The sequence below is a fragment of the Pelodiscus sinensis genome, chromosome 21, assembly GCF_052426305.1.
Source record: "Pelodiscus sinensis isolate ZL-2025 chromosome 21, ASM5242630v1, whole genome shotgun sequence".
Lineage (NCBI taxonomy): Eukaryota > Metazoa > Chordata > Testudines > Trionychidae > Pelodiscus > Pelodiscus sinensis.
Window position 1 is genome coordinate 18,815,588 of NC_143072.1, and position 18,314 is coordinate 18,833,901.

The 18,314-nt window shown below is 48.3% G+C and overlaps 1 long non-coding RNA gene across 1 annotated transcript; it reads left to right on the top strand.

Annotated features, from left to right (window-relative positions):
* Window positions 1-360: 360 nt before the first annotated feature.
* LOC142819205 (uncharacterized) lies at window positions 361-10,485 on the top strand. Its single transcript, XR_012897010.2, has 3 exons — window positions 361-701; window positions 7,993-8,103; window positions 10,200-10,485. It is a non-coding gene; the product is annotated as an uncharacterized LOC142819205 (long non-coding RNA).
* Window positions 10,486-18,314: the final 7,829 nt, after the last annotated feature.

The following is an 18,314-nucleotide window of genomic DNA, read 5'->3' on the forward strand; positions in this document are numbered from 1 at the left end:
AGGCTTTAGTTAGATCAATAAAAAGCCATGTACAGTGGTCAGTTTTGCTCCCAACACTCCTCTTGCCACTGCCGTGCAATGAAGATCATATCCGCAGTTCTGCGATGTGGTCGGTGTTGCATAAAAAAGCCTCTGCCTAAGCTTACTTGATTTATATACATGGATTTTCTAAAGCTACACCAAACTGTAAGGTCTAAGGTTTTACACTGCAACTCGTTGTGATCTTTGTCAAACTTTGTAATCTGTGTAACTCTCAGCCACCTTGTTTGTAACTTTCCTTAAACTGCAATCTCCCCTGGGTGAATGGAGAGAGAGTGTGAGTGTGAGAGTGTGTTTGAAGAAGACTGGGAACAATGGAGCACATTTCAATGAGTCATCACAGTCTGGGCATGCTCCCTGCTGGATAAAGGGAAGTCTGAGCATGCTCCCTGCTGGATAAAGGGAAGTCTGGGCATGCTCCCTGCTGGATAAGGGAAGTCTGGGCATGCTTCCTGATGATGAGGTGAATGAGTCACAGGAGCCATTCAGACACTATATAAAAAGAGGGGGAGCACATGTGAGTCTCTCTCTTTTTCCTTCCCCTGCTCCTGAGAAGGTCCTCTCCAGCATCTCTCTTCCTGACCAGCTTCCCCAGCCATGATGAGCAGACAGACCCTCCAGGATCCACATGCCTTGGCTTCTTTTGCAACCCATATGTCTGTGTAAGTGTGTGAGTGTCTGAGGGCAGGAATGAATGGGTGTGAATGAGTGAGTGAATGGAGGGGTGTGTGCTTGCTTGCTTGTCTGTGTGTGTGTGTGTGTGAGAGAGAGAGAGAGTTATATCTTCTTTAGTTTAAACCTTTGGTGGCTGCTTACTCCTCTTTAGCTTTACCTAGTGGAAATAAACCCATACTAGTATAATCCTGGGTGGTCTCCAGTGAGAATATTTTTGGGGTAACAGTCAAAAGCCACTCTGTGACTCTGATAACATTTCTCCTGACAGAAGCAGAAGACAGGTTGCAAGGACCCGTGCCAGAACTTTGCCTGCAATAGCAAGGAGAGAGATATCACTATAGTTCCCGGAGTCTGCTTTATCCCCTTTTTTAAAGGGGGTAACAATCAAGGCATCTGTCATTCCACTGGGTATCTCCTCCTTTATCCTGATTTTAAGGATAAACAGGCTAAGTTGCCAAATTAACTCTGGTTCACCATCTTTAAAGATTTCAGCGGGGATCCCATCTGGACCTGCTGTCTTGTTGTTCTTCATCTGCTTGATGGCATTGTATACCTCATACAAATTGGGAGGGTCTCCGAGCTCATCCCTAGAAAGTCATTGGGGGATTTGCTCAAGAACTTCATCTGCAACCATGGAATTACAATTAAGAAGATCTTCAAAATGTTCTTTCCAGTGAAAATTAATGGCTTCGTTGTCCTTCAAAAGTGTGGTTCCATCCTTTGAGCGAAGGGGGTTCATGCCATGACAAGCTGGCCCATAAACAGCCTTAATAGCACTAAAGAAATCACGTGTCTTATGGGTAGCCACAAACATTCGAGTTCTTACACCTTCTCAGTCCACCATTTATTCCTGAGTTCTCTGGTTTTACGTCAGACTTCTGCCTTCACCTTAGCATGTTCTTCTCTCTGTGTCTTGCAATTGACATCACTCTGCCAAGCACAAAATACCTTTCTCGTCTTATCGGGTAGTTGAATATTCGACTACTCTTTTGCTTCCCTAGTCCTGAGGGAGAGTTAGGGTTGATGCAAGCAGAACTTCACAAATGGGATTATCTCTTTTTTTAGGAAGTCATGGATTCCCCTTCACCCTCTGAGTGAACTGAAAGGAAACAGAGTTTTGCATGGTATAGAAGTTATGCAACTTAGCTTACAAGACATTCCAAACTGCGGGGGGAAGGAGAGGAAACGGAAAGAGATGGATAGCTTTTATATTTTAATATAGCTCTGAAGGCCCTAACAGCTGTGATGGGGATGTACAAAGGTATTGGACACAGAGCAGAAGATGGAAGCTAAGAAAGTCCTTGTGCCTCAGCAATTATCAGATTAGCTTATCAAAGCAGCACCTGGAGGAGTGGGTTCATGAAACTTAGGCTCTGGGCTCTGATGCTGTCTGTAAGTTGAGCACTTGGGCAGCCACCAAGAAGAGATTCCAATGGCGCCCATGCCCAGCAGCATGTGTTTCTATTGGTGGAGCACATCCACTCATGCCTTGGTGCATGTAACAAAATTTATTCTGCACATGGATGAAACATTAGAGGGAACATGGTTGGTTTCTGCTCACAGGGAGTGAAGAAGATGCAGTGAGTATGAGCAAAGCAGCAGGTATTCAGACTGTGTAGCTTAGAGCAACTGACAGCTGCCTACCAGCTGCCTGCTGAGCTGGACTCATGCTCAGAAAGCTGCCTCATGGGAGGAAGCACAAGGGCTTGGGAGTGGGATACAATCAAGACACACACACCCCCGAGCCGGAGGGTCTGGAAGAAAGGGGCTGTTGCAATTGCCGCTGCAAGGTTTTGTGACTCAGGGCCCAGTTTATCTCTAGTCCCCTGCTAGTAGCAGTGGAAATGATGTTATTTTGTAAACCACCCCCTCGGATCAAGCAGTTACAAAACCCCCAGCTGCCATTTTGCTGGAGCAGGCTATCAAGCCCTGTGGGAGCTACCCCCATAGTAGCAGCTAAAAAACTAAACAACATTGTTCTGCGAGCAGTGCCCAGAAAGCAGCTATTTCTACTTCTCTGTTAGACACATAATTGCAATGCTTATTGCCTGGAAAAGGGCAACATGGACAGGGAAAGACTGGCTGGATCTGAATCTATGAAGTTCTGAGTGCGCACTCTTATCCACGTCTGTAGACGTTAAGGACACGCAGTACCTCGCCGGAAGTGCTAAGCACTCTGTACACGATTCAGACGAGAGAGGGAAAACATATCTGCAAGCTGCAGTGGCATGTGAGGGACTTTACAAGAAACCAGACGAATCATTTCCTTCCTAATTATTTTGCCAGGAACCGATACGAGAAAGAGCCTGGATTTCCCTGAATTAAACTTCCAGTCGCTGATGTAGATTATGAAGGGGGTGCTAATAGGAAGTGGGATACTGCAGCAGCAATAAAAAGGAGATGCTGGAGAGGAGAGTTTGCAATTAACACAGTATGAACCTCAGACTGATCTATGCAGCAGCGGATGGTCCTTAGGAATAGATCATGCCTTGTCCAACTTGATTAGCATTTAGCTGATGGAATGTGACAAAGACGCCTATTTTGTTAGATCTGAGTCGCACCTAGAGGTATTGAATGGGGCTGATTTCTTTTCAAACGCTCTTTTCAGAGGCCTGAGACACCACTGTCACCAGTATATTGTGAACGGCTGGTACCTGCTCCCTTCCTTTTCCTCATTGGTAAGCTTGCAGTTTGAATCCCAGACATGACTGTTGGTATTTGTGCTAATCGCTTGTATGTAATAGAGAGCAGGGTTACAACAAACAAAAGCACTTTGCACGGTGCGCAGTCCACCTATGGAGTGCCCTGCTGTGGGCTGTGTGAAAGTGAAAAATATAAAGGCGTTAGTAAAAGCACAAGTCCCTGCAGGACAGGTCTACCAACAGCTAGGGTATGTCTAGACTACATGCCTCTGCCAACAGAGGCATGTAAACTAGGCTACCCAACATAGTCAAAGAAGCCGGGATTTAAAACAAGGTTTTCAGGAGCGGTTGACAAAAGCTTCCCCTGTCGACCGATCCGTGTCTTGACTCACGTGCTGTGCCAACGATCAGCTGAGCCGGCACAGCGTGGCGGCCATGTTTATTTTAATGAAGCCGGGGATATTTAAATCCTGGCTTCTTTGATTATGTCGGGTAGCCTAGTTTACATGCCTCTGTTGGCAGAGGCATTTAGTCTAGACGTACCCCTATTGGACAAGATGGTCAGGAATACAACTTCAGGCTCCAGCTGTCCCATAAGTTCCAATTGCCAGAAGCACCTGGCACTAGCCACTGCCAGATCATGGCCTAGATGGGCCAGTGGTGTGAGCCAACAGGGCCATTCTTACGCCATATTTCAGTAGTGCCAAGTGCTGGGCACTACTGTGGCAGGTGCTGTACAAAGGAGAGACAGGATCTGCTGTGAAGAGTTTACAAGAGACAAGACAAAGGATGGGGGAAATGATGTAACATACAAGCAGATTAGCTAAACAGAGACAAATGGGGGGACGAGAGGGGAGACTAAAAGGAGGAAGTAAAGAAAGAGGAGGGATGCAGACTGAGTCTGAATCCTTGGTCATCAAAATCAGAATGCAAATGTAAAACATTAGACTGTAGTAAAATAACCTGATCCACAACTGGTGCTTGGTTTTTCCCAGCCAGGTTGTGGGTTTGCTTTTCTAGATGATCATTAACTCTTTATTTGGAGGGGAGCAAAGAGAGAAGTGGCACAGCCAGCGGTCCTGCCAACTTTTCCCACCTATATGCAGAATAAATTTTGTTATGTGCACTGAGGCATGTACGGATGTGCACCACCACCAGAAGCACATGCTACCGGCTGTAGGCATGCTGCCAATCAGTGGGTCAGCATTGGCATCTCTCCTGGGTGGCCGCCCAACCGCATAATTTACAGGGAACACTTGCCACAGCCCTTTTTTTGAGACTGGCTTCATAGCTTGTAATGATAGAGAAATGCATCCAGTAAACACATACCCATGGCCCAGCCAGGATCCTAATGGCAGTTGGCTGTATCTGCCTGGGGGTAGGTCTACACAACAAAGTTTTTTCGGAAAAACTCCACTTACATTCACACTGCAATCATGTTCTTTCGAAAAAATATCAAAAGAACAGAGGGGTTTTTCCGATATTAGTAAACCTCCTTCTACGAGACATAATGCCTTTTCCAAAAGAGTTCTTTTAGAAAAAGGTGTGTGTGGACAGGGAAGAGGGAGTTCTTTCGATAGAAGAGGAAAGAAGGAAAAGCACAGGTGACCTGGTGGCCACTCCACTTATAGTAATCACAGCTTACATGCAAGATAGCATCCACGCTGAATGAATGCTATCTGTTGAAAAAGCAGATCGCTTTTTCGATGCACTTTGGCAGCATGGAGGTTCTCTTTCTGAAGAAGTTTTTTTGGAAGATCTCTTCCGGAAAAGCTTCTTCCGAAAGAAGCCTGCAGTCTAGACATAGCCTGAGAGAAAAATGTTGACTAAAAAGGAAGCAAAACACACAAGAAAAACTTCTTGTCTCTCTCATGTTAATTACAATCCTATTTTGTGCAGGAAACCTGTCTTTCAGTTTCATTTCCTCACTAGTTTCTATTTCAATTCCTCCTCCACTTTATTATCTTCTATAATATTCAGTCCAGCTGGGTGATGGATTGATAAAGGATCACCTGGCCGCCAGGAATTGCCTTGCTTGAAATGACTAGCACGTGCACCTAACTTCTCTATCTTTTTAAATATTTCAGTTATTTGAGATCTTTATTTCACATTTCGATTTCCTGTAGTACAGTAAATTTATCTTAGTCACTCAATCAAGTTTTCTACTGACTCTTCCTCCCCCTTATCTTTGCTTCCTCTGTACAACTGAAAACATCTACATTATCTTTGCTGCCGATAAACCCAACTGGTGGTAATCCACAGATCATTTTGATAGGACAGCATCCAAGTCGAAGGCAGAACTTTGAAGTACTGTGTTTGTCGTGGGCTGTAAGCTCATGGTTTAAACCCAGCCTCGACTTATTTCAAGGTGAAACATATTTTACAGTCTGCTGAAGTAGAAACATTCTTGGATGCCTGCTGAGCAAAGATGGCACCTCCAAGGTCTAAGAAAGATTTGTAAGGATCGATTTAATTATTGCTGGAAGTTAAAAGCTTTGCCTCATCTAGCTATCTAGTTTCTAGGGGCTTGTCTGCACTTAAAACACTATAGTGATGCAGCTGCACCACTTCAATGTAGATGCTCCCTTGCCAATGGGAGGGATTCTTCCATCGGTGGAGGTGTTTCATGGCCCCAAGAGGTGGCAGCTAAGTCAGTCGGAGAATTCCTGTTGACCTAGCACTTACTACACCAGTGATTATGTTGGTTTAACTATGATGCTCAGGGATGTGGATTTTCCACACCCAACACCGCTATAGTTATGCTGATTTACTTTTCTAGTGTAGACCGGGCCTTATATGGCTACCGTCATCACATTGTCTGAGGAAATACAATAGTGAATGTAGACACCTACTGCCCCAGTGAGGTAGGAAAGACTGAAGGAGAGCTGAAGTATAAAGAGGTTAAGTAACTTGCCTAATTATACAGGAAGTCTGGGCCAAGAACTAAACCCAAGTCTCCTGAATTCCAGCCCAGTGCCTTAGCCTGAAAACCATCCTTCTTCTCTTCAGCTCAAAAGCAACCCCCAAGTAAGTGGGTTCATTGACAGCAATGGACTCACACCCGCTTATCTCAGGAGTGGACAGATTCAAATTCCTCAAGCCAAACCCTAATATATATGATCTGAGCTGCGGCCCACCAGCAACAGGCTGTGTTTTCTTTGTTCTCTCTGGGCATGGCACAAGGCCATGCAAATGTCATGAGCTCAGTTAATCTGAAATCCTACTACAGCCCTGCTGCTGATCCTGCACTGCAACCCTGATTCACGTTCTTACTCATCAACACAGAAAAAAGACAGTGATCTTTCTCCATAACTGGTCTTAACCGGTGTTCTCTGAGACGTATTGCTACATGGGCAGCGGGTGAAGGTCCAGCTGGGGAAAAAAATCCAAACCCCACCCCATCTGCCCAAAGCCACACCCCTGGGTGGGAAGAGCCAGTGGTGCCCCTCACGGGTGCCTCTCCAAAAAGTGCCAGAGCCGGTCCCCTATGGATACAACTGAGGGGAAAACTCCCAGCACCAGTGCATGTGGCTAGCATGCACACCTCACATGGAATGGACATGAGCAAGCACCCAAAGAACAAGGGGCTTTAACTCCGAGACACAGACAAGTCCACCAATGAGGGGAAAAGGGTGCAACTGACCCAGGGCCCGGCGATTCTAAAGGGCCTGCAGCTCCAAGCCCTTTAAATCACCGCCGGAGCACTGCGCAGTGTGCTCCAGGGGGCTCTAAGGGCTGGGGGGCATGGCATGGTGGTGAGGGCTGATTGCCCCAGCCCCGCCCGCCCGAGACCCTGCCCCTTCCCTCCCCATCTTGCCCAGGGGCCTGGCATGGCTGGCGGCTCCTCCGGAGGCAGGAGAGAAACGAGGTAGTAGCAGCAATTAGTACGCTGACTGTCTGCTTTCTTGGCCCACTCACCCCAAGGTAGAGGTACAAACCCAGCAGGTAGAGCGGCCTAACCGTGGGGTAATTAAAAAAAAAAAAGCACATACCCATCGCCATCAGATAATCAGCTCCAAGGAAATGACAAGCTGTAAACCACAGCCTAGGCCTGGCTGCCCTCCGAGTGACGTGAGGCATGTTGGTCACTATTGACCGGGCTTCATTCGGATCAGTGACCCCAAGGTGAGAGCTCCCCAAATCTCATTACTGAGCTGAGGAGACACCTGGTCTCCTAGTGGAAATGTAAAAATCTGTTACTCGTGTCTTAACTTCTGAGCCACGCCGCCCCTCTCCGCTCCCCTGCCTCCCCCTCGAACAGCGGCGAGCGCAAGCGGACGCCAAGGTCGCAGCTTTGAACTTGGAGCGAGCGGCGTTTCCTGATGCGGCGCAGGAGACCGGCCAACGTGGCGCCTTTCAGCCTCTCTTCTGGAGTAGCCTGTGCTCGTTTCCCAGCCCTGACAGGGGCTCAGCAGGCCCACATGCAGTCACCTGCGAACATTTCCCATTACAGACACATCTGCCTCCCGTAGACTCTCTCACCAGAAGAAATCTGAACAGTTTAGATCTGAGCAGGGGCGGCCTGCTGTGGTGCTGTCAAATGCTGCGGAAGGGAGGGCGGGGGAGAGTCCGATGTTTTGACTGTTCACGCTTCAATCTAGTCAGAGACCTTCTCCCGCTTCCTCCCTCCCCACAGCTCCTCCGCTCTTCAGTCAGGCGCCAGAGACCCGCACCGGTGGCCCCCAATCTGTTCCTTGCGCGGCGTTCACACCACAGGCCCGTAAGCAGGAATTTTGTGGCGGAGGAGGTTAGTAAATGTGGACTGCCAGTGTGTGAATGCCCTCCCCCCCCCCCAAGGTCTCACAGAAACTCACAGGCACAACACCTATCCGCACAACATGAGTCAGGTGCTCAGACTCCTTGTACAATGAATGGGGAATGGTCGGTGTCTTATCAAGTGGGGAAATCGGCCCCAGCCTTCGCCCAACCCAGGGAGGGAGGCTCAGGCAGCGCGGCGCTCTTGCCTTCCCTTGGCCGGCTGGACCATGCTTGTTTGGGGGACCGTGGCAGTGCTTACACACACACACACACACACACACACACACACACACACACACACACAATGGGGGTGCTTTCACACACACGCACACACACACACACAATGGGGGTGCTTTCACACACACGCACACACACACACGCACACAATGGGGGTGCTTTCACACACACGCACACACACAATGGGGGTGCTTTCACACACACACACACACACGCACACACACAATAAGGGGTGCTTTCACACACACACACACACACACACACAATGGGGGTGCTTTCACACACACACACACACACACACACAATGGGGGTGCTTTCACACACACACACACGCACACAATGAGGGTGCTTTCACACACACACACACGCACACACACAATGGGGGTGCTTTCACATACACACACACACGCACACACACACACACAATGGGGGTGCTTTCACACACACACACACACATGCACACAATGGGGGTGCTTTCACACACACACACACATGCACACACACAATGGGGGTGCTTTCACACACACACACACACACAATGGGGGTGCTTTCACACACACACACGCACACACAATGGGGGTGCTTTCACACACACACACACGCACACAATGGGGGTGCTTTCACACACACACACGCACACGCACACACACAATGGGGGTGCTTTCACACACACGCACACACACACGCACACAATGGGGGTGCTTTCACACACACACACGCACACACACAATGGGGGTGCTTTCACACACACACACACACACACGCACACACACAATAAGGGGTGCTTTCACACACACACACACACACACACACGTACAAGTCTGCACCAGTTCGGGATGATAAGCTACCATGACATAAGCTCATTTCTCATTTTGCTTTGAGAGACGACTAATAGAATCTCTCCCCAGGTGTCTGTGATCCACACTTTGCCCTTGAACATGACTCAAAATCACTGAACGAAGTGAAGCTAAAGCTCGGGGGATCAACTGCGTCATATAGTTGGCTGGCTGGTCTCTAGGGCTATGTCTACACTGCACAGTTATTTCGGAATAAGCTATTCCAGAATAGTTATTCCGAAGTAGCTTGCTTCGAAATAGCACGTCTACGCTGCAGGGAAGCCTCAAAATGGGTTTGAGGCAGGCTCCCCTAATGTAGACGTGCTATCTCGATTTAGAGATAACTTCGAATGGCCCTGGTGAGGGGCTATTTCGAAATAGCAGCAGTGAAGTGTCTACACACACCTTATTTTGAAATAGTCATTTCAGAATAGGAGTTATTCTTCATAGAATGAGGTTTACAGAAGTTGGAATAAGCCGTCTGTTATTTCGAAATACCTTTGCTGTGTAGACACACCCTAGAGGCCCAGCTTTTTGATGACAGAAGAGTGGGGTGAACGCAGTTAGATGATCTCAAAGCACCTTATAATTGAATAAAATCTCTCTCTCTCTCTCTCTCTCTAACATACACACACACACACACACACACACACACACACACACACACTTTTGGACGGCATTGCTTCCTTTTCCTGCTACTTCCCCCATCAACTTGTGTAAGTTACACTCATTTGGCATGCCCTGTGAGTGACAAATCTGTGCACGTTATACCACTTTACCACGTACTTGACCAACCCTGCTTAATGGAATACGGCCGGACACTTACAGGCCTGAATCTGGCCTATGGTTTCTGATTCTCAGAGCTTACTATATAAACTGGAAAAGAAACATAAAAATCATAGGAGATCACAGAGAGGAAGATTTGCATATCATGTTGATGGATGGATACATACATACACACTGGGGAGCATGAATAACACATGGATTTAATATCTCATCAATCTCATTGCAGAAAACTTGAGATCTAAAGAGAGGCCAGACTCGAATCTTTTATCCATGTCATCCTGAAATTTGGAAGGATCAGCCCAGCAGACCTTGGAGCAGAACTACCCCCAAGAGTTGATTTTAGTTCTGCAAAATCCTAACCCAACGGATTTAAATACAAAGCCAAGACAATACCTGGCTTTTTTTGCCTTTCTCCGGAGTTAACAGCTTCACTTGTGGCATTTCATCACTTTCATTTTCAGACACAGCCAGAACCTGGAAGAAATGTTAAAAATAGTTGGTTGGAATCTTGATGAGGGAGAATTCCAACTGTAGTTGATCTCGTTTGTCCTTTCCATTATTTCTGGAAGCTGTCTCTCTCTCTGATTAGTTACTTGTATGGCCTCCATCATCCTAACCTCCAAGCCCAGCGTCATAAGCACCCCGCCCCCCCCCCCACCATGATGTAGGGAAGCATCATTAATCTCCCCAGTTTCAAAGAGGGAGAAATGAGGCACTGAGAGACTCAGTGATTTGCCCCAGGTCCCACAGCAAGTCTGGGGCAGAGCCAGGAACTGAATGCAGGTCCCCAGCATTAGTCCAAAGCCCTAAACACAAGACCATCCATCAAAGGAGAGGGAGCAGCGTCCAGAGGTTTCCTTCCCCATCTGGTTCCAGCCCCTGATCCCAGGGCGAGTTAGCTCTGCAGTAAACATGAGCATAGACAGGCCTTGCTAGAAGACTCCCTTTCTATTCCATGCCCGCCTTTGTTTCCTAGACTCCTCTCAACTAATTGGATGAGAGTTCAAAATAAAACGAGAGAGACTCTCAGGTGTTCCTCTGAAGACGCAGCCATCTTGAGTTTCAGGACAAGGGCTGAACCAGCAGCTCACGTCTCTGTTTGTTTTCATTTTTGCTGGGTGCCGTCAGCATTAGGGATGTAATAGTGTAGTCGATTAACCGATAAGCAACAGCGTATAGGTTAATGCTCTAGACTATACACGTTTCCCTCTCTCCCCTCCCTCCTTGCTATATTTTGCCAGCAACTCAGCTCAGTCCTGGCTTGCCACTGGCCCAAGACCTACCCCTGCTGCGGCTCTGCATTTAAAGTGCATTAGGAACCGGGCAGGCAGGTAGCACGGCACAGTTCCGGCTCACGCTGGGTCCAGGAGCTCAGACCTCACGCCCCAGATGAGGCTGCTGCCACCCCGCATTGCTGCCTCTTTATCAAAGGCAGCAGCACAGGGTGACAGGCAGCCAGTTCGTGAGGGGAGCCGGTGTTTAAACTGGCTGCTTTAGTGGACTAGCTCCTGCCTGGCACCCCCCATTGCTGCTTCTGATACAGAGGCAGCAGCGCGAGGTGGCAGGGAGCTCCTCGGGAGTGGGGCCGGAGCACACAGGCTGCCGACCCACCTCTGGGGACTATAGAATAGTCGAGTATCCGATAAGAATTCATGAGGTTACTCGACTATTCAATTAACCGATATTTAACACCCCTAGTCAGCATGGGAGCAGACCGTGCCCACCAGCCATTTTCCTGCTAATCAGTTTGACTGGCATTGGGGGTAGCCAGGAAGGGGAGGGGTATCCATCACCCTTCCCTCACACCATCTCATTTGCAAATGTAAATTAGATGATCCAGGCTGAAGTTGAATGTGCTATGGGGTTAGAGCAGTGGTCACCACTGTAAATCCGGATCTAGTCGAGCTAGGAGCCTCTGATAGGTGATCCTGACTGGTTTGGCCCCGGGGCTATCAAGTGCCAGCACTTCAGCTGCTCCTCCCCCCACTACTGTGCATCTCTGGCTCTTTCCTTAGAGCTGTTCCCCCAGGAGCCTCCTGTTTGCCAGGCGGGGCAGGGAAGGGAGAGGATGGGCGCGGATGTCAAAGTGCCCCCTTCTCCCACCCTGTATCCTATCTCCACAGAGCAGAGTGGGGGGCACAACAGGACTAGGGATGGAGGGAGTTTGCTGGCTGCTTTGGAGAGCAGCGCAGGGCCAGGGCAAGGGCGAGCCTGGCTTAACCCCACTGCACCACCACCCAGGAGACACCTGAGCTAAGCAGTGCTCAGCTGGAGCCCTGAAGCCCTACCCATTGAAACCCTGCATTGAAACACCCCCCAGAACCCGCACCTGATCCCAGCCACACCCCGATTATCAGAAGCAGCCTCTGATCTTGCCCCTGCAACCAATTGCCAAGGCCAAATAACGTGGGTTAAGTTTCTAGCACATGGGTGACCGTGTGCACAAATCAAACCCCAGCCAGGTGGGGAGATGCTATAAAAATTCACGAGCAATTTTTTTGGTGGGTGCAGAATCAGAGGACAAGGAAAGCTTTCTGCAACCCGGGCGGCAAAAAGGGAGACAGGGAAGGATGGAAAGAGAGAGAGTAGAGGACTCTATCCTGAACTGGTAGTAGGGTGCACAGATGAACTTTCCCATCTCTGGTAACTATTGTTCTAACAATATAGGGGTTGCCACTAACATATCCATGTTTACCACACCGGGGTGCCTTTGATCCAGCCGTACTTACCTGTGCTCCAAAGAGAACACAAGCGTGATAGCTCAGGGTATGTCTACACTAGCTCGTTAATTCAAGGTAGGTAGGCAAATCAGGCAACCGGAGTTGCAAATGAAGCCCAGGATTTAAATATCCTGGGCTTTATTTGCATGTTCCCATCCGACTGCCATTTTTAAATTCCCCTTAGTTCGAAGGATTTAGTTCGGATTAACTTTAAACTGCCGCATGTAGTCGCGGGCAGTTCGTTCAAACTAAGGAGGATTTAAAAATGGCGGCCGGACGGGAACATGCAAATAAAGCCCGGGATATTTAAATCCTGGGCTTCATTTGCAACTCCAGTTGGCTGATTTGCCTACCTAGCTCTAATTAACGAGCTAGTGTAGACATACCCTCAGAGACTAGGGTGGGGCAATTGGTGAGTATTTAATAGTGACCGTGTTACTGATTAGTGTTTTACCGCTTCAGAGCAGTGCACCACCATCACTGCATTTACCACTGTGAGTTTGTTGAGTATCATTATCCCTGCTGTAAAGATGAAGAAACAAACCACGTTAAGTGGCCTGCTCAAATTCACCTATGTTGGGACTGGAGATCCTGGCAGTCCTGCGGCACCATAGAGACTAATGAAAAGATAGTGTCATGTGCCATTGGATGAAGTGGGTTTTGCCCATGACAGCTCATGATACCTTATATACATGTTAGTCTCTAATGTGCCTCAGGACTACTTTCTGGTCCACTAAGACAGGTCTGCTTCCTCTGTCTCCTTAGAATCATAGACTCTAAGGTCTGGAAGAGACCTCAGGAGGTCATCGAGTCCAGCCCCCTGCCCAAGGCAGGACCAATCCCAACTAAATCATCCCAGCCAGGGCTTGGTCAAGCCAGGACTTAAAAACCTCTAGGGATGGAGATTCCACTACCTCCCTAGGTAACCCATCCCAGTGCTTCACCACCCTCCTAGGGAAATAGTTTTTCCTAATATCCAACCTAGACCTCCCCCACTGTAACTTGAAACTATTGCTCCTTGTTCTGCCATCCATCACTGCTGAGAACAGCCTCTCTCCGTCCTCTGTGGAACCTCCCTTCAGCAAGTTGAAGGCTGCTATCAAATCCCCCCTCACTCTTCTCTTCTGCAGACTAAATAAGCCCAAATCCCTCAGCCTCTCCTTCTAGGTCAGGTGGTCCACCCCCTAATCATTTTGGTTGCCCGCCGCTGGACCCTCTCCAATGCATTCACATCCCTTCTGCAGTGCCCAGAACTGGACACAATACTCCAGATGTGGCCTCACCAGAGCCGAATAAAGGGGAATAATCACTTCTCTAGACCTGCTGGCAGTGCTCCTCCTAATGTACCCTAATATGCCATTCTCCTTCTTTCCTAATCTCACCCCGTCCTGCTATCCGCCATCCTTTACAGAGCGCCTCCGAGTCCCACTGCCGTGGCTGGCATACTGGCTGGCGTTCATCAACAGCATGATGGGTTGTGCCACCAGGTGGAAGCTTTGCTGGATTCATTAGTGTTGCCAGAAACTTTGGCGGGAACAGATTCCCACTGAGACGCTGAGTCAGAGAGGGAGACTTGCTGGGAAGTTCCATCTGACTCAGACTGTTGGTGCAGTGGAAAATTCCATCCTCAGGCTTAGAAGCCTGAGCTGTCTATTTCTTGTTTTCTTCCACTTGTCCATTAACCGATGGCAGAAGATACCTGACACGCTTTTAAGGAGCACTGGGACTGTGAACTAGGAAAGGGCCAAAGCTTGTAGCTGCTTTGCTGGCTATGCCTAGGCCCGAAGGACCGGAGGTAAAACTTACATGTCACTGGAGTCAGAGGCTGCAGTGATCTTTGGAGCAGGCTCACTGAAGCCAACGAGGACCAGTCCAGTGGGATCTGGCTCTGTTGCAACATATGCATCAAAACAGGCCAGGGACAACTAGCAAAGCTGGAACAGGAGATGAAAAGCTCTTCTGAGCACAGCTTGGTGGCTCTGACGAGATCCTTTCTACAAGGTTCCTTGCGGGGGGCAGAGCTGGTTTGAGCATGGGGGGGGGAAGTTTCAACATTGCTATAATGGGGGGGTTATTATACAGCACTGAAGTGCATGGGACAAGTGTCCTCGCCATTGCAGGACCCACACAAACATTCCAGGGCTTCCCACTCCCCCAATCCAAAGGAAAGGGCCGTTACAGCCCCGGTTTCAAGTGCGGCTCGCTCCAGCCAGTTTCCACACGGAAAGCCAAAAGTCACGCTGCTTCCAACAATCCCGGCCTAAATTGCCTTGTCTGGCACCACTGCACTCCAGTCACACACCGTGAGGGGGAAGTGCGCACAGGGGAGCACCCATGCTCAGCCCGAGATCAAAGGGATGGGGGCAGAAGTGGCTTTACACCCGCTTTGCAGTTACCCTTCTCTTGGAACCAGCCGGGGCCAGTTTAATCCCCCTGCCCTGCAGGGCAACATAAGAGCAGCCTGGGGACTGCTCTAATTTGCACCTGGCTGCCTCTGACTCGATCAGCCCCGATGACAACTCTGCCCACATCTCTACACAAGCGATTCCATCACTGGACCCAACCACATCAGCCACTACAACAGGGGCTTATTTCACTGCACGTCCACTAATGCGATCTATGCCAGCCATGCCCCACTGCTATTGGCCAAACTGGACAACCTGTACGGGGAAGAATTAATGCACACAAATCAGATATCCGAAAAGGCAACACACAGAAACACTTTAACCTGCCCGGGCACTCATGAATGGATCTCTAAGTCACCCAGTTGTGTTAGGCTGATTCCACAAGCCAAATACACAGGGACGCATTGGAACTTAACTTCATTCACAAGTTTGGGACCCATCACAAAGGTACGAATAAAGACAATACCTGGCTAGCACATTACCTTCTGCATCCTAATGACTTCACCAACCAAACAGTGGGTACTTAAGAACAATCTGCACCATCTCTATCAGCTTCATGTAACATGAACATTCTAATTCACTATTTTTTCCCCTTCCTTCTCCCCACCGCCCACCCCTTATTTATTTTCAAACCGGACTGTTAATACTCCATTCATCTGAAGAAGTGGATTGTATTCACGAAAGCTCGTGATACCGTCTACCCGTTTTGTTAGTATTTAAGGTGCTGCTGCAGCGGTTCCCAACCTTTTCCAGATGGGGACCCATTTTGACAATTCAGGAAGACTTGGTGACCCAAGGCAATTCAAAAATAGGGGGAGGAGAGGGGCAAAGCCACCTGGGTAGACACTTGGTGACCCTTTTGAAATGTGATGGCGACCCATATTTGAGTCCTGACCCATAGGTAGGGAAACCCTGTGCTAGACCATTCGTTGTTTTTTTAAGTGTTTCCAGTTACAGACTAACTTGGCTACCCCTATGAAGCTTCTGACTCCAAGTGGCCATTCCAGCAGCTGTGGATCACTAGGGAATGAAAAAAGAGCTCTTTCCGAGTGCCAGTTGCCCAAAGGAAACCAAAACTTAGTTTAGATATGTGTGGGAAAGGAGTGAATTTACTAGTCAGGGAATTTTTCTTTTGAAACAGGACAAATTAACCAAAAAGAAGAGGGGCGGGGATGGGAGTGGAAATAGTTCGTTATTCTACCCAAATATCCTATGAAGTGACTCTCCTTCTGGAAAGGTCTGAAAGAGTTAAGGAGGCTTCTCTCTGTCTCACAGGCTGTCAGCTCCGCTGGTGTGCCATGTGGCGTCCCTGCCCAGCCGACACTAGGCAGTCACATGAAACCGACAGCTGTGCAGAAGCAGTCGCGTCACGAATGACATTTATGAGTATGGGTATAAAAGTCCCAAGACATTTGGGTTTCTTTGTCCTTCCCCAGGACAGCCTTGTCTCCCCTTCCCACCCTCCCAAGTCCAGCCGGGAATGCCTTTGCTTTAAAAGCAAAACTGCTGGGACAGAAAACTGCAGCCAAGTGAGAAATAGCAAGAGAGGCCAGTCCCAGCTCATAAGGGATTTTGCAAATGTCTTTGCTCTTCTGTAGATGCTGCAGCCATATATAGAAGAGCACAGAAAGGACACAGAAAGGGTTAACCCTGCTCTGACATCCTCAGGGTGCCTACAAGCCAATATCTGCACCATGGGGAGGAAGTTTGCAGAGGGCAGCCTGCACTTTACTGTTGCTTGTTAACTCTTTGAGGGCCCTGAGCTTTTCATGTATTTCCAAAAGGGCAGGGTTCTGACTACGCTGCTTCCAGTGGTGCAATTTCCACAAGGCACCACCTTTCCCGTCCTTCCCAGCATCTCGTTCACCCCGTCAAGGAGAAAGTTTCCCCCCTTCGGCCACAGAAGTATAAATGTCTCTGCAATGAAGAGTGGAAGTCTGAGATGCCATGGGAAACATCATCCCTAATAATATCTTCATCATCCCCCGGATCTGACTGGGGAGCAAGCAAAGCCCCAGCTAAAATAAAGTTGTCTTCTTGTTATTTCTATTTTCATATCTGCGCTGTCTTGCTGGACTCTGATCCACCAGTGTGAACACAGCACCCCCTGCTGGCCAATGTTCGGCATCGCTTCAAAGAACCGATTTGCTAATGATGCCAAAGCTAAACTGGACAGATTTATTGTTGATGGAGGTTTGATTAGAGAAAGAATGGTCTCCCTCACTGGCTACAGCTCTTTCACGCCTTGGTTAGAGTCTGTCATCGATACCAATGACAAGTACTAGGGCAGGGGCAGTCAATTATTTTTTGTCAAGGCCAAACTTCCTCGCTAAGCTATAGTCAAAGTCTAGAGTCCAGAGAAACATTTTTCTACAACATCATCATCATCATCACAGAATTCTAGGCCTGGAAGGGACCTCGAGAAGTCATCTAGCCCAGTCCCCTGCATTCATGGCAGGACTAAGTATTGTCTAGATCATTCCTGACAGGTTTTTTTCTGACTCACTCTAAAAATCTCCCTATGATGGAGAATCCACAACCTCGTGACATTGGGAAAAGTTCAGAAAATGATTAGAGGTAAGGAACGGCTGCCATATGAGAAGAGATTAATAAGACTGAGACTTTTCAGCTTGGTAAAGAGACAACTAAAGGAGGATGAGCTAGAGGTCTATAAAATCATGGCCTGTGTGGGGAAAGGGAAAAAATGATGAGTTATTTACTCCTTCCCATAACACAAGAACCAACGGGCACCGAATAAAATTAATAGGTAGCAGGTTTAAAACAAACAAAAGAAAGCATTTCTTCACACAACCCACAGTCAACCTGTGGAACTCCTTGCCAGAGGACGTTGTGAAGGCTAAGATTATAACTGGGCGCAAAATAGAACTAGATAAATTCATAGAAGTTAGGTCCATCAATAGCTGTTAGCCAGGATGGGCAGGAAAGGTGGCCCTAGTCTCTGATTGTCAGAAACAGGGAATGAGCAACAGGGGATGGATCACTCGATGATTACCTGTTCTGTTCATTTCTTCTGAGGCACCTGGCATTGGCCACTGTCGGAAGACAGGATACTGGGCTAGATGGACCTTTGGTCTTTCCTAGTATGTCTGTTGTTATCTTCTTCCTAGACAATTTTTTTCAGTACCCTGGCAATTAACAAGTTTTTCCTAATGTCCTACCTAAACCTCCCCTGCTGCAACTTAAGCCCATTGCACC